This window comes from Salmo trutta, unplaced genomic scaffold (assembly GCF_901001165.1).
Source record: "Salmo trutta unplaced genomic scaffold, fSalTru1.1, whole genome shotgun sequence".
In the NCBI taxonomy this organism is placed as follows: Eukaryota; Metazoa; Chordata; class Actinopteri; order Salmoniformes; family Salmonidae; genus Salmo; species Salmo trutta.
In genome coordinates, this window is record NW_021822340.1 from 233,763 (window position 1) to 249,821 (window position 16,059).

Consider the following 16,059-nt stretch of genomic DNA (forward strand, 5'->3'; position numbering starts at 1 on the left):
TATAGAGTAGACTATAGAGTAGACTATAGAGTATATAGAGTAGACTATAGAGTAGACTATAGAGTATATAGAGTAGACTATAGAGTAGATATAGAGTAGATTATAGAGTAGACTATAGAGTAGACTATAGAGTAGACTATAGAGTAGACTATAGAGTATATAGAGTAGACTATAGAGTAGACTATAGAGTAGATATAGAGTAGACTATAGAGTAGACTATAGAGTAGACTATAGAGTAGACTATAGAGTAGACTATAGAGTAGACTATAGAGTAGATATAGAGTAGACTATAGAGTAGACTATAGAGTAGATATAGAGTATATAGAGTAGACTATAGAGTATATAGAGTAGACTATAGAGTAGACTATAGAGTAGATATAGAGTATATAGAGTAGACTATAGAGTAGACTATAGAGTAGACTATAGAGTATATAGAGTAGACTATAGAGTAGATATAGAGTAGACTATAGAGTAGACTATAGAGTAGACTATAGAGTATATACAGTAGACTATAGAGTAGACTATAGAGTAGACTATAGAGTAGACTATAGAGTAGATATAGAGTAGATATAGAGTAGACTATAGAGTATATAGAGTAGACTATAGAGTAGACTATAGAGTAGACTATAGAGTAGATATAGAGTAGATATAGAGTAGATATAGAGTAGACTATAGAGTATATAGAGTAGACTATAGAGTAGACTATAGAGTAGACTATAGAGTAGATATAGAGTAGACTATAGAGTAGACTATAGAGTAGATATAGAGTATATAGAGTAGACTATAGAGTAGACTATAGAGTAGATATAGAGTAGACTATAGAGTAGATATAGAGTAGATATAGAGTAGACTATAGAGTAGATATAGAGTAGACTATAGAGTAGATATAGAGTAGATATAGAGTAGACTATAGAGTATATAGAGTAGACTATAGAGTAGACTATAGAGTAGATATAGAGTAGACTATAGAGTAGATATAGAGTATATAGAGTAGACTATAGAGTAGACTATAGAGTAGACTATAGAGTAGATATAGAGTAGACTATAGAGTAGATATAGAGTAGATATAGAGTAGACTATAGAGTAGATATAGAGTAGACTATAGAGTAGATATAGAGTATATAGAGTAGACTATAGAGTAGACTATAGAGTAGACTATAGAGTATATAGAGTAGACTATAGAGTAGATATAGAGTATATAGAGTAGACTATAGAGTAGACTATAGAGTAGATATAGAGTATATAGAGTAGACTATAGAGTAGATATAGAGTATATAGAGTAGACTATAGAGTATAAAGAGTATATAGAGTAGACTATAGAGTAGATATAGAGTATATAGAGTAGACTATAGAGTAGATATAGAGTATATAGAGTAGACTATAGAGTAGACTATAGAGTAGACTATAGAGTAGACTATAGAGTATATAGAGTAGACTATAGAGTAGACTATAGAGTATATAGAGTAGACTATAGAGTAGACTATAGAGTAGATATAGAGTAGACTATAGAGTAGACTATAGAGTAGATATAGAGTATATAGAGTAGACTATAGAGTAGATATAGAGTATATAGAGTAGACTATAGAGTATATAGAGTATATAGAGTAGACTATAGAGTAGACTATAGAGTAGACTATAGAGTAGACTATAGAGTAGACTATAGAGTAGATATAGAGTAGACTATAGAGTAGACTATAGAGTAGACTATAGAGTAGACTATAGAGTAGACTATAGAGTAGACTATAGAGTAGACTATAGAGTATATAGAGTAGACTATAGAGTAGACTATAGAGTAGATATAGAGTAGACTATAGAGTAGACTATAGAGTAGACTATAGAGTAGATATAGAGTATATAGAGTAGACTATAGAGTAGATATAGAGTAGACTACAGAGTAGACTATAGAGTAGACTATAGAGTAGACTATAGAGTATATAGAGTAGACTATAGAGTAGACTATAGAGTAGATATAGAGTAGACTATAGAGTAGACTATAGAGTAGACTATAGAGTAGACTATAGAGTAGATATAGAGTAGACTATAGAGTAGACTATAGACTATAGAGTAGATATAGAGTATATAGAGTAGACTATAGAGTAGACTATAGAGTAGATATAGAGTATATAGAGTAGACTATAGAGTAGACTATAGAGCAGACTATAGAGTATATAGAGTAGACTATAGAGTATATAGAGTAGACTATAGAGTAGACTATAGAGTAGACTATAGAGTATATAGAGTAGACTATAGAGTAGATATAGAGTAGACTATAGAGTAGACTATAGAGTAGACTATAGAGTAGACTATAGAGTAGATATAGAGTATATAGAGTAGATATAGAGTATATAGAGTAGATATAGAGTAGATATAGAGTATATAGAGTAGATATAGAGTTTTTTTAGTAGATATAGATTAGAATATAGAGTAGACCTTAGAGTAGACTATAGAGTAGACTATAGAGTAGATATAGAGTAGATATAGAGTAGACTATAGAGTATATAGAGTAGACTATAGAGTAGACTATAGAGTAGACTATAGAGTAGATATAGAGTAGACTATAGAGTAGACTATAGAGTAGATATAGAGTAGATATAGAGTATATAGAGTAGACTATAGAGTAGACTATAGAGTAGATATAGAGTAGACTATAGAGTAGATATAGAGTAGATATATAGTAGACTATAGAGTATATAGAGTAGACTATAGAGTAGACTATAGAGTAGACTATAGAGTATATAGAGTATATAGAGTAGACTATAGAGTAGACTATACAGTATATAGAGTAGACTATAGAGTAGACTATAGAGTAGATATAGAGTAGACTATAGAGTAGATATAGAGTATATAGAGTAGACTATAGAGTAGATATAGAGTATATAGAGTAGACTATAGAGTAGATTATAGAGTAGATTATAGAGTAGACTATAGAGTAGATATAGAGTATATAGAGTAGACTATAGAGTAGACTATAGAGTATATAGAGTAGACTATAGAGTAGACTATAGAGTAGATATAGAGTAGACTATAGAGTAGATAAAGAGTAGATATAGAGTATATAGAGTAGACTATAGAGTAGATATAGAGTATATAGAGTAGACTATATAGTAGACTATAGAGTAGACTATAGAGTAGACTATAGAGTATATAGAGTAGACTATAGAGTATATAGAGTAGACTATAGAGTAGACTATAGAGTAGACTATAGAGTAGACTATAGAGTAGACTATAGAGTATATAGAGTAGACTATAGAGTATATAGAGTAGACTATAGAGTAGATATAGAGTAGACTATAGAGTATATAGAGTAGACTATAGAGTAGACTATAGAGTATATAGAGTAGACTATAGAGTAGACTATAGAGTAGACTATAGAGTAGATATAGAGTAGACTATAGAGTAGACTAGAGTAGACTATACTATAGAGTAGATATAGAGTATATAGAGTAGACTATAGAGTAGACTATAGAGTATATAGAGTAGACTATAGAGTAGACTATAGAGTAGATATAGAGTATAGAGAGTAGACTATAGAGTAGATATAGAGTATATAGAGTAGACTATAGAGTAGACTATAGAGTATATAGAGTAGACTATAGAGTAGACTATAGAGTAGATATAGAGTAGACTATAGTGTAGACTATAGAGTAGACTATAGAGTAGACTATAGAGTAGACTATAGAGTAGATATAGAGTATATAGAGTAGACTATAGAGTAGATATAGAGTATATAGAGTAGACTATAGAGTAGACTATAGAGTAGACTATAGAGTATATAGAGTAGATATAGAGTAGACTATAGAGTATATATAGTAGACTATAGAGTAGACTATAGAGTAGACTATAGAGTAGATATAGAGTAGACTATAGAGTAGACTATAGAGTAGACTATAGAGTATATAGAGTAGACTATAGAGTATATAGAGTAGACTATAGAGTAGACTATAGAGTAGACTATAGAGTATATAGAGTAGACTATAGAGTAGACTATAGAGTAGACTATAGAGTAGACTATAGAGTAGACTACAGAGTATATAGAGTAGAGTATAGAGTAGACTATAGAGTAGACTATAGAGTATATAGAGTAGACTATAGAGTATATAGAGTAGACTATAGAGTATATAGAGTAGACTATAGAGTAGATATAGAGTAGATATAGAGTAGATATAGAGTAGACTATAGAGTAGACTATAGAGTAGATATAGAGTAGACTATAGAGTATATAGAGTAGACTATAGAGTAGACTATAGAGTAGACTATAGAGTATATAGAGTAGACTATAGAGTATATAGAGTAGACTATAGAATATATAGAGTAGATATAGAGTAGACTATAGAGTAGACTATAGAGTAGACTATAGAGTAGACTATAGAGTAGACTATAGAGTAGATATAGAGTAGACTATAGAGTAGACTATAGAGTAGATATAGAGTAGACTATAGAGTAGTCTATAGAGTAGACTATAGAGTAGACTATAGAGTAGATATAGAGTAGACTATAGAGTAGACTATAGAGTAGACTATAGAGTATATAGAGTAGACTATAGAGTATATAGAGTAGACTATAGAGTAGATATAGAGTAGACTATAGAGTATATAGAGTAGACTATAGAGTAGACTATAGAGTATATAGAGTAGACTATAGAGTAGACTATAGAGTAGACTATAGAGTAGATATAGAGTAGACTATAGAGTAGACTATAGAGTAGATATAGAGTAGACTATAGAGTAGACTATAGAGTATATAGAGTAGACTATAGAGTAGACTATAGAGTAGATATAGAGTAGACTATAGAGTAGTCTATAGAGTAGACTATAGAGTAGACTATAGAGTAGATATAGAGTAGACTATAGAGTAGACTATAGAGTAGATATAGAGTAGACTATAGAGTAGACTATAGAGTAGACTATAGAGTAGACTATAGAGTAGATATAGAGTAGATATAGAGTAGACTATAGAGTAGTCTATAGAGTAGACTATAGAGTAGACTATAGAGTAGATATAGAGTAGTCTATAGAGTAGACTATAGAGTAGACTATAGAGTAGATATAGAGTAGTCTATAGAGTAGACTATAGAGTAGACTATAGACACCCCTTTCTGTGTTTCAAACATTGTGTAACGAGGGCGATGCGCCAGTCGGTGGCAGAACACAGGAAGTTGTTACAGAACGCCAGCAAAAAAAAACACCTCTATTTACATGTTGCTTAGGACTGCATTTCACACTACTTTTGGATTATAATTGGATTTTAAGGCTTGTATGAATGTCCTGCTTAATATAATGTGTGTGTCATTATCACAAATCAATTGCATTATACTTAAAAAAAAAACTTCAACCAGTAAAATGTCTCTTTGGCGAGCTTTTGCTACAGACTACAGTATGTCAATGAGCGTTAGCATTCCAGCTAACAACTGCTGCATCCAGAAGCACGGGGCAGTTATATGTCCAAGGAAATGTACTTCCTAAATATAATTAGGCTATAGTTTACTACAATGCCTAGAAGTAAATATTGATCACCCATATTTCTCCATCTGAAAATCTTCCCACTCTTAAAAAGTAGGCTATAAAAATAGCTTCAAGAGAAAGTCTCTCGAACTTTGCTCTCTTCAAAATACTCTACACCTACCATACTGGCTGATGTACTGGCTGATATAGCCCAGTAATACAGATATACACCTACCATACTGGCTGATATAGCCCAGTAATACAGATATACACCTACCATACTGGCTGATGTACTGGCTGATATAGCCCAGTAATACAGATATACACCTACCATACTGGCTGATATAGCCCAGTAATACAGATATACACCTACCATACTGGCTGATGTACTGGCTGATATAGCCCAGTAATACAGATATGCACCTACCATACTGGCTGATGTACTGGCTGATATAGCCCAGTAATACAGATATACACCTACCATACTGGCTGATGTACTGGCTGATATAGCCCAGTAATACAGATATACACCTACCATACTGGCTGATGTCCTGGCTGATATAGCCCAGTAATACAGATATACACCTACCATACTGGCTGATGTCCTGGCTGATATAGCCCAGTAATACAGATATACACCTACCATACTGGCTGATGTCCTGGCTGATATAGCCCAGTAATACAGATATACACCTACCATACTGGCTGATGTCCTGGCTGATATAGCCCAGTAAGACAGGCCTAATGTGGCCAGAATCTCTAGTGATTTAACCTATTTCGTAAGTTATTTTCCCCCATTTGATATTGCATGTAGGGCGCAAAATTGCTGGGACCATGGCTGGCAAGTGAGCTGTGTCACATACACCTAAAATAACATGGTGGGACTGCGGTTCGGTTTGGGACCAGTTCTTGTGGTAGAAGGGGGGGGAGGGAATCGGACAGAAAGCCAGCGGGCGGGGGAGGTGTGCAGGGAGTGGGAGGAAGAAATCAGTCCTGTGCAGACCTCCATTTGGAAACTCATTATAACTGATGGTGAGCAGTTTTGGTGCTGCAGTGATGTGATTGTTCTTGTACATCTGGACTCGTACAATATGTCACCCTTTAGTACAGTGCAGTTGAAGAAATGAAATCAATCAGCCACCACAGAAACATTCCCTCCTTCACTGAATACAACACATTGGCATTACTGGGATGGTAACTCTGCTGAAAACAAAGCTTAGGCTGGTCACCAGCACTCACTGTGTTTTAGGCACTGGTCACCAGCCTTTATTGTGTTTTAGGCACTGGTCACCAGCCTCCACTGTGTTTTAGGCACTGGTCACCAGCCTCCACTGTGTTTTAGGCACTGGTCACCAGCACTCACTGTGTTTTAGGCACTGGTCACCAGCCTTTATTGTGTTTTGGAAACTGGTGACCAGCCTTTGCTGTGTTTTGGCACTGGTCATCAGCCTCCACTGTGTTTTGGACCACATGGTGACCACCTGTTTTGGACACTGGTCATCAGCCTTTTCTGTGTTTTGGACACTGGTCACCAGCCTTTGCTGTGTTTTGGACACTGGTCACCAGCCTTTGCTGTGTTTTGGACCACATGGTGACTAGCTGTTTTGGACACTGGTCATCAGCCTTCGCTGTGTTTTGGACACTGGTCATCAGCCTCCACTGTGTTTTGGACCACATGGTGACCAGCTGTTTTGGACACTGGTCATCGGCCTTTGCTGTGTTTTGGACACTGGTCACCAGCCTTTGCTGTGTTTTGGACACTGGTCACCAGCCTTTGCTGTGTTTTGGACACTGGTCATCAGCCTTTGCTGTGTTTTGGACACTGGTCATCAGCCTTTGCTGTGTTTTGGACACTGGTCACCAGCCTTTGCTGTGTTTTGGACACTGGTCATCAGCCTCCGCAGTGTTTTGGACACTGGTCACCAGCCTCCGCTGTGTTTTGGCTGGTTACCAGCCTTCACTTTGGACAATGGTGACCAGCATCCCGGGATGTGTTTTGGACACTGGTGACCAGCATAGTGATTAGTAAGGTAAAAAAAGACTGTATCAAGACTCAGGATATGACCCAGATGCAGACACAGGAGGTGGATAGTACAGTTCTCAGATCATTAATTATAAACACGGGGCAGGTAAAGGACAGGTCGAGGAGGACAGGCAAAGGGCAGGTCAAGGAGGACAGGTAAAGGGCAGGTCGAGGAGGACAGGTAAAGGGCAGGTCGAGGAGGACAGGTAAAGGGCAGGTCGAGGAGGACAGGTAAAGGGCAGGTCAAGGAGGACAGGTAAAGGGCAGGTCGAGGAGGACAGGTAAAGGACAGGTAAAGGGCAGGTCGAGGAGGACAGGTCGAGGAGGGCAGGTCGAGGAGGACAGGTAAAGGGCAGGTCGAGGAGGACAGGTAAAGGACAGGTCGAGGAGGACAGGTAAAGGACAGGTCGAGGAGGACAGGTAAAGGGCAGGTCGAGGAGGACATGCAGAGGTTCGTGATCAGGTCAGAGTCAGGCAGGTAAAGGATGGCAGGCAGACTTGGGGTCAGGGCAGGTACAGGACGACAGGCAGGCTTGGGGTCAGGGCAGGTATAGGACGACAGGCAGGCTTGGGGTCAGGGCAGGTACAGGACGGCAGGCAGGCTTGGGGTCAGAATGGTCAGAACCAGGAAAAACTAGGAAACAGAACTTGAGAAACAGGAAGACGGGAAAGCATGCTGGTTTGATTTGGATCTCTTTCAGTCCCCATTTGGACTAATCTTCCAAGAGTCCTTAAACATTAAAATACACTTTATATACGAACACATTTTCACATATAACACACTATTACAAACATATATAATATACTAACATAATGAACCAATAAATACTCAATCTAAAAAAACATTGATTCTTCATCTACTGTAATCCCACAACATTTCTGTGTATTATATTTAAATCGTTTTAAAATAATGTTTACATTTATATATTGAAAGGTTTCTGGTTTGCTCAGTTAATTTATTCCATTGCTTTATTGCTCTAAATGGAAATGTTCTTTTGCCTATTTCTCTTTTCTGTCTGGATAACGCATAGATGGTGGACAATCTATTCCTAGTATTTACGGAATGTCTGTCTCTTACCAACTGATTACCGTTGTGAATAGAACTTGGCCGTTTTAAATGATGTATATTATGAAATAAAATAAGCATGTTTTTTTCAATTATCTTGTCGATTGATGACCAACCAAGAACATTGCGCATGACTGCAACAGAAGAACCATATCTCCACCGTAAAACAACCCTTGCTGCTTTGTTCTGTGCAATCTGCAGCCTCCTAACTTCACTTGATGATGCATTTCCCCAGACCACAGAACAGTAGTTCACCTGACTCTCAATTAATGCTTGTGTTATTTGCTTAAGAATTTTTCCTGGTAAATATTTAGCTATCCTTCTGATTATGCATGCTGTTTTAATATTTTTTTTACATAGATGAGTTATTTGAGATGACCATGATAGGCAGTTGTCTAGCTGCACTCCTAATAGTTTGGTTTCTGCCACTTCTTCAATTTGTACTCCTCCCATACTTAATTGTATCCCATGCTGTTTTGGCCTTTTCCTAGTGGAACAGACCAACATAACTTTGGTTTTCTTGGTGTTTAAAACAAGTTTGTTCTGGCAAACCCACTCCCTGATATTCTCCAAATCTCTTTGTAAAGCTTGCTGTACCTGTTGAACCGATTGTCTTGCTGCATAAATTGTAGTATCATCTGCAAATATAGTAGCTTGAGTTTCAGCTAAGGCATAGGGAAGGTCGTTGGTATATATTAAATAAAGAAGTGGCCCAAGGCAGCTGCCCTGCGGTATTCCACAGTTTAACACGAGGGGAAGAAAATGAAGCATTGATATAGGTGGACTGTTTCCTGTCAGTTAGATATGACTGTACCCAATTCAATGCTACCTCCTTAAAACCATAATGCATTAATTTTGTCAAAATTATTTCATGATCCACTAAATCAAATGCTGCACTGAAATCTAAAAATAGTACACCCACAAACTTGCCATTATCCATAGCATTGAGCCACTGGTCAGTCATGTCAACCAATGCAGTGGTAGTGGAATGGTTTTTGCGATAAGCATGCTGATTGGCTGTAATCAGATCATTATTTTCCATGTACTCTCATATTTGTCTACTCACAATACCCTCCAATATCTCACTGAATGTAGGGAGTAGACTAATTGGTCGACTATTGGCAGGAGTAATGGGTTCTTTGCTGTCTTTCGGAATAGGACACAGTTTCGCATGCTTCCATACATTTGCAAACATCCCCTTTTCCAGTGACCAATCAAATATGTATCTCAGTGGAACTGCAATCTGGGGAGCAGCACAGCGAAGTAAAAAATTGTCCATAAGATCATAACCTGTAGATTGACCACCGGTAAGGACTTCAATAGGTTTAACACCTCCTCCACTGACACCGTTTGCAGACTAAAAGAGCAGATCTTGTTGCTCATAATATGATCATCAATCCATTGGACAATAGCTTGTTTGGAAGAATGTATGTTTACATTGTTGCTCAGTAAATTCATTTTCTTTGTAAAAAAATCTGCAAAATGATTGGCAATATCAACTGGTTTTGTTATTATTCTCCCGTCAACCTCCACACTAGATGGGCATGATGAGATAGAGGTACCAAGTAAGCCCTTAACTGTGTTCCATACCTTTTTAGAATCATTTTTACAATCAATAAAAGCATTGTTGTAAAATAGCTTTTTTTCCCTTTCGACTAAATTTAACTGCATAATTACGCAATGTTCTATAATTCTGTTCATCAATTTCTGATTTTGATTTGGCTGCTAAGACTTTTGACATATTTCTTTGAGAAAAAGCCTCACCCTCTTCATCATCAATCCATGGAGACGGACGACCCCCAACTGTACTTTTTCTTACTGGGGCATGATGGTCCATTACCTCAGTGAGGTAATCAATAAAACCTTCTGTAGCATGATTTAAATCATCCTCTAGATAAATCAGCTCCCAGGGTACAGCAGCCAAATTAGAAATAGCGCATGATTAAATGTTAAAAAAATTATCTTGACCACAATCCTATGGGGTTTCTTTGGAACCTTGGTGTTCATGGTTATGGTAACAGTATTATGGTCTGTCCAGCCCACTGGCATTGATCTGGCTTTTAAGCATTGCGATGGTATATTACAGAAGATCAGATCAATGCATGTGTCTGAACGATGACCCAACTTAATTGATGATCTAGTAGTATCATTAACCATTTGTTTCAAACCACAGTTCTCCGCATATCTCATCAATTTTGTTCTATTCGAATTATTGTGATCCTTCCAATTTATATTAAAATCACTCAAGATAAATACATCTCTGTTGCTATCTGTGGCCTGGTCAAACCCAGTACATAAGTCATCCAGATAGGACACCTTAGAGCTAGGAGGTCTATACACACATCCTACCAATATGGCTGCCTGGTGAGGCAGGTGTACCTGAGCCCAGTGCCTCTACTTTACATACCCTTTAAGAGGAGGGATGACCTTAATGTTTCTGATTCTGAATGTACAGTGCTACACCCCCACCCTTCCTATTCCTGTCTCTTCTCAGTAGACTATATCCATGAATGTTCATTTGCCCATCATTTACAGATGCAGCTAAATGCGTTTCGGTCAAAGCCAAATTCTGAATATTATTTATGTTGACCAAGTTAATAAAAACCTCATGTATTTTGTTAGGAAGGCTACATACATTAACCTGAGCTATATGCAACCCTTTCCTTGTCAAGTGAAGATCAATAGAGCATGAACATAGCATAGAGCATGAACATAGCATAGAGCATGAACATAGCATAGAGCATGAACATAGCATAGAGCATGAACATAGCATAGAGCATGAACATAGCATAGAGCATGAACATAGCATAGAGCATGTATTCATTATAGATGAAGGTGTCATGATACACTACAACACACAAAGTCAAATGTGAACATTAAATTAAAATAGCCAGGGAGTTACTCTAGAGTCCCGATACAATTGCCCGTTGATATAAAGTTTATCCATCACCATGGAGACTCGTTGATTCAGGCAACGTTTTTCCTTCATGATGGGATATAGTTTTTTTTTCTCCTTTCATTGATCTCGGTGGGGAAGTGATCATTCGTTCCAAAATCAGTGTTTCTGAGTTCTCTGCCCATGTTCTTCGTCATTTCCTTTTGCTTAAATGTGTCAAAACATGCAATAATAGCCCGTGGCCTATTTCCAGAGGTCTTACCTATTCTATGGACTCTGGAGAAAGTGACATTACGCACAACATCAGTGGGCAGTTTTAGTTGAGTTGACATAAAGTCCTCGGACTGTGTCCTCACAGCCTCTGCTGTTGTCATTCTCCGGTATCCCTGAAAATATCAGATTGTCCCTCATTGATCGACACTGTACATCAAGCAAGGTTTCTTTAAGTTGTTTGTTCTCCCTTTGTACCACCTCCACCTTGCTATGAACAGAGTCTACAGTACCTTTCACCACCTCCACCTTGCTATGAATAGAGTCTACAGTACCTTTCACCACCTCCACCTTGCTATGAATAGAGTCTACAGTACCTTTCATCCCTTTGTACCACCTCCACCTTGCTATGAACAGAGTCTACAGCACCTTTCATCCCTTTGTACCACCTCCACCTTGCTATGAATAGAGTCTACAGTACCTTTCATCCCTTTGTACCACCTCCACCTTGCTATGAATAGAGTCTACAGTACCTTTCAGCGCCGTGTTCTCTTTCCTTAGATCATCAATCTGACGTTGGCTGAATTCTGGACCGGCACATAATGCATTGATGTTCTCTCGTAATATATCCAAGATATCAAGTTCGGCAAGCCTTTCATTGATGGATTTTAACAAGTCAACATCCATATCAGTAAACCTCTCCTCACACACGCCCTCTTACTAAGGGATGGTTTGGTTCCATCGTTGATACCTACTGGTAAGACCTGAGAAGACTAACTGGCCACAGACAAACAGAGAACACAGGTATAAATACACAGGGGATAATGGGGCAGATGGGTGACACCTGGAGGGATGGAGACAAGCAGAAAGACAGGTGAAACAGATCAGGGTGTGACAGTATGAAATAAATAGTACAACTACTGAGCTATATTGTACGCTAAAAAAAAACTGGAACATTTTATTATTTTATACTAATACAATTTCTCATTGAAAGATAATTTGTAATAAAGTACTAAAAAAAGGTAAAGATGTTTGCTAGCTTGAACAGCAAACTCAAAATGGCACAGTATATATGTCTGCTCTCTGAGCAGTATTAAAAACCGGTTGATACAAACTGGTCAATCTTTAGCTGGCTAGTTTATTAACCTAAGGTTTATTAAACTGTTGGCTGGTTAACATGATAAACTAGAAAAACGAATTGCTAGCCAACACCCCAGACCATAACTTACTCAGTAGCCTCCTCCTGTACACTCTGCATGCAAAGGCTCCCCAATAACTTTCCCCAGTTGCACAGCATGACTGAGCAGTTTACCTCACAATAATTAAGGCTTGTTTTTTTGTGTACCACAGCAAAGTTTTTATGACCTGCCTTGTCTGTCTGTCTGTCTGTCTGTCTGTCTGTCTGTCTGTCTGTCTGTCTGTCTGTCTGTCTGTCTGTCTGGGACAAGCTTTCCCAGTGCTGTTGGTCATTGAATGTCTGACGTGGCCTCGCTTGGCTCATGCACTTCTAAAAGCGGCCACTAGATGGCGACCTAAACCATCTGATGTCCCCAAAACGGCTCTGTGAAAAAGTGCCACTTACGTGATACCATAGAGCAGCCTTCCTTTAAAGCATGGGTCGCGACGTGTCAGAGTAAATGTATAATTATTTCATTAATTTTTGTAATTGATTTGGCCAAGTGCAACTGAACTCTCTGCTCAGTTTGACAGCTGCGCGAGTTTCGTCAGTTTCCTTGATAGATCAGTCCGTGACCCTCAGGCTGCAGTTCAGTCGTTCAGCAGCAGATGAAGTCCTGTCAGTCATTTTCCGCGTTCAAAACAACTGGGACCTCTGAAAAATACGAGGTCAGTAAACTGTACATTTGAAGATGAAACATGATCAGACCAACTGTGCATCTTACTGTGGAAATTATTATAGAAAACAAGTCTAGGTGGGAACTGTTGCTGTTAAAATACAAGTAATATGTTTTGTTCTGAACTGGAATAAACTGATTGGAGCAAGATGCTTTTTGAGGAAAACTCACACAGTTCTGGGTAGCTCCTCTACAGCAGGAAGCGTTCTCCTGCCTGACTGAGAATGCACTAGATGTTCTGATCCAGGTTGGCACCACATACCTATGTGAGTCAGGGTTCTCAACTCTGGTGTACTTGAAATACAAGTTTTAAAAAATTCAACCAGTCACACACCTCTCATTAGGTGTGTGTGTGTGTGTGTGTGTGTGTGTGTGTGTGTGTGTGTGTGTGTGTGTGTGTGTGTGTGTGTGTGATGCCTCAAAAAGCATCTTGCTTTAATCAGTTAATTCCAGTTCAGAATGAAAATGATTTATTGTATTTTAGCAGCAACAGTTCCAACCTAGACAGCTATGTAAGAGTGTTTTTAATTGGGGAAAATAAACATGAATAGCTATTTATATGGGTATTTCATTTAATTGTTATTTGTCTATATTGTATTTATCTTAGGTATCAGGGAAATTAAATTAAATGTACTGATGTTTTCATAAGCTTTGGTCCCAGGAAAACACAGATTTTCTCATTTGGATCCCAGGCTGAAAAAGTTGAACCGCTGCCATAGAGATTAGAGGATTCCTCTGTGTATCTGTCCCATTAGGGTGTCTGGGAGCGCTGTGGCTAGCGCCATGAGCCCATCTCCATTTTGAAGTAGTCAATTTTCTTCTTCTACTACTTCTATGAGTTGGTAAACAAACTGAAAGGGTGCACACTGCCACCTGGAGGGTGTTGTTGGAACAGGTGTAAAGCCAAGGTTGGCGATTTACTGCCATCGAGTATAATTCATTATATAAATAGCCTCCAACATTCTACTCAACAAATTGGATGCAGTTTATCACAGTGCCATCCGTTTTGTCCCATATATTACCCACCACTGCGACCTGTACGCTCTCATTGGCTGGCCATCGCTTCATACTCGTCGCCAAACCCACTGGCTCCAGGTCATCTACAAGTCTCTGCTAGGTAAAGCCCCGCCTTATCTCAGCTCACTGGTCACCATAGCAGCACCCACCCGTAGCACGCGCTCCAGCAGGTATATCTCACTGGTCACCCCCAAAGCCAATTCCTCCTTTGGCCGCCTTTCCTTCCAGTTCTCTGCTGCCAATGACTGGAACGAACTGCAAAAATCAATGAAGCTGGAGTCTTATATCTCCCTCACTAGCTTTAAGCACCAGCTGTCAGAGCAGCTCACAGATCACTGCACCTGTACATAGCCCATCTGTAAACAGCCCATCCAACTACCTCATCCCCATACTGTATTTATTTATCTTGCTCCTTTGCACCCCAGTATCTCTACTTGCACATTACTCTTATGCACATCTACCATTCCAGTGTCTAATAGCGCTACTGTAATTACTTCGCCACCATGGCCTATTTATTGCCTGACCTCCATTATCTTACCTCATTTACACTCACTATATATAGATTTTTCTTTGTTCTACTGTATTATTGACTGTATGTTTGTTTATTCCATGTGTAACTCTGTGTTGTTGTATGTGTCGAACTGCTGTGCTTTATCTTGGCCAGGTCGCAGTTGTAAATGTGAACTTGTTCTCAACTAGCCTACCTGGTTAAAAAAAGGTGAATTAAATAAAAAATTAGGTGATGCTGATGACATGGATGGAATCATGTGATCCTTCCTTAACCCATAGGAAGTCCCACCAGTTGACTACTTCAAAATGGTGGAAGCCTTCAATGGTAATATCCATGCACAAATGGGTTTTATCGGTCTTGAGGCCGCTATAAATCTTTATGTGCAATACAGAAGACCAGTGGTTCATGTATTTCTAACAAAGATGGTGGATACATTAAGATAATTCACTCAGGCCGTTTCCCGTTGAAAAAAAATGGTCAGTTCCGTTCTGCTTAAGGGGGGGGGCTCTCCCATAGACACCAATGTGATAGCAGCTGGCTCTGGTCTGCTTAGTTCAAGAACTTCCATTGAACCAGAAAAAAATGAGGGCGTGGGATGACTGGCTTCCTCTTCCGTCTCGGTCTCCAATAACATTTTGCTCTGCCCGCAGCTCCTCCTTATGTGTTAGTTCAACCAATCATTTGGCCTATGTTCTTATGAGGCTTCCCTATTGGGCAGGTAGGACCTTTTAGAGGAACATCATTAAGAACCAGTCATCAATCTGTCTGTTACCCATAGAGATGGAAAGATGTCATAACCTTATATCCATCCAATTATGGCCTCTGTGAGCGCATGGGCAGCGCCATTGAGACTATCTCCATTTTGAAGTAGTCCATTTTCATCTTCACGATTGACTGAACCCTCCTGATGACCAGCTTAGACATGATGACTCCAACAGGGTCACCAGGAGGGATCAGCCAATGAAGTTGGAAGTCCCACCCAGTTGATTACATGAAAATGGTGGAATCCCTCACTGGCAATGTCCATGCAAAAACAGGTTAT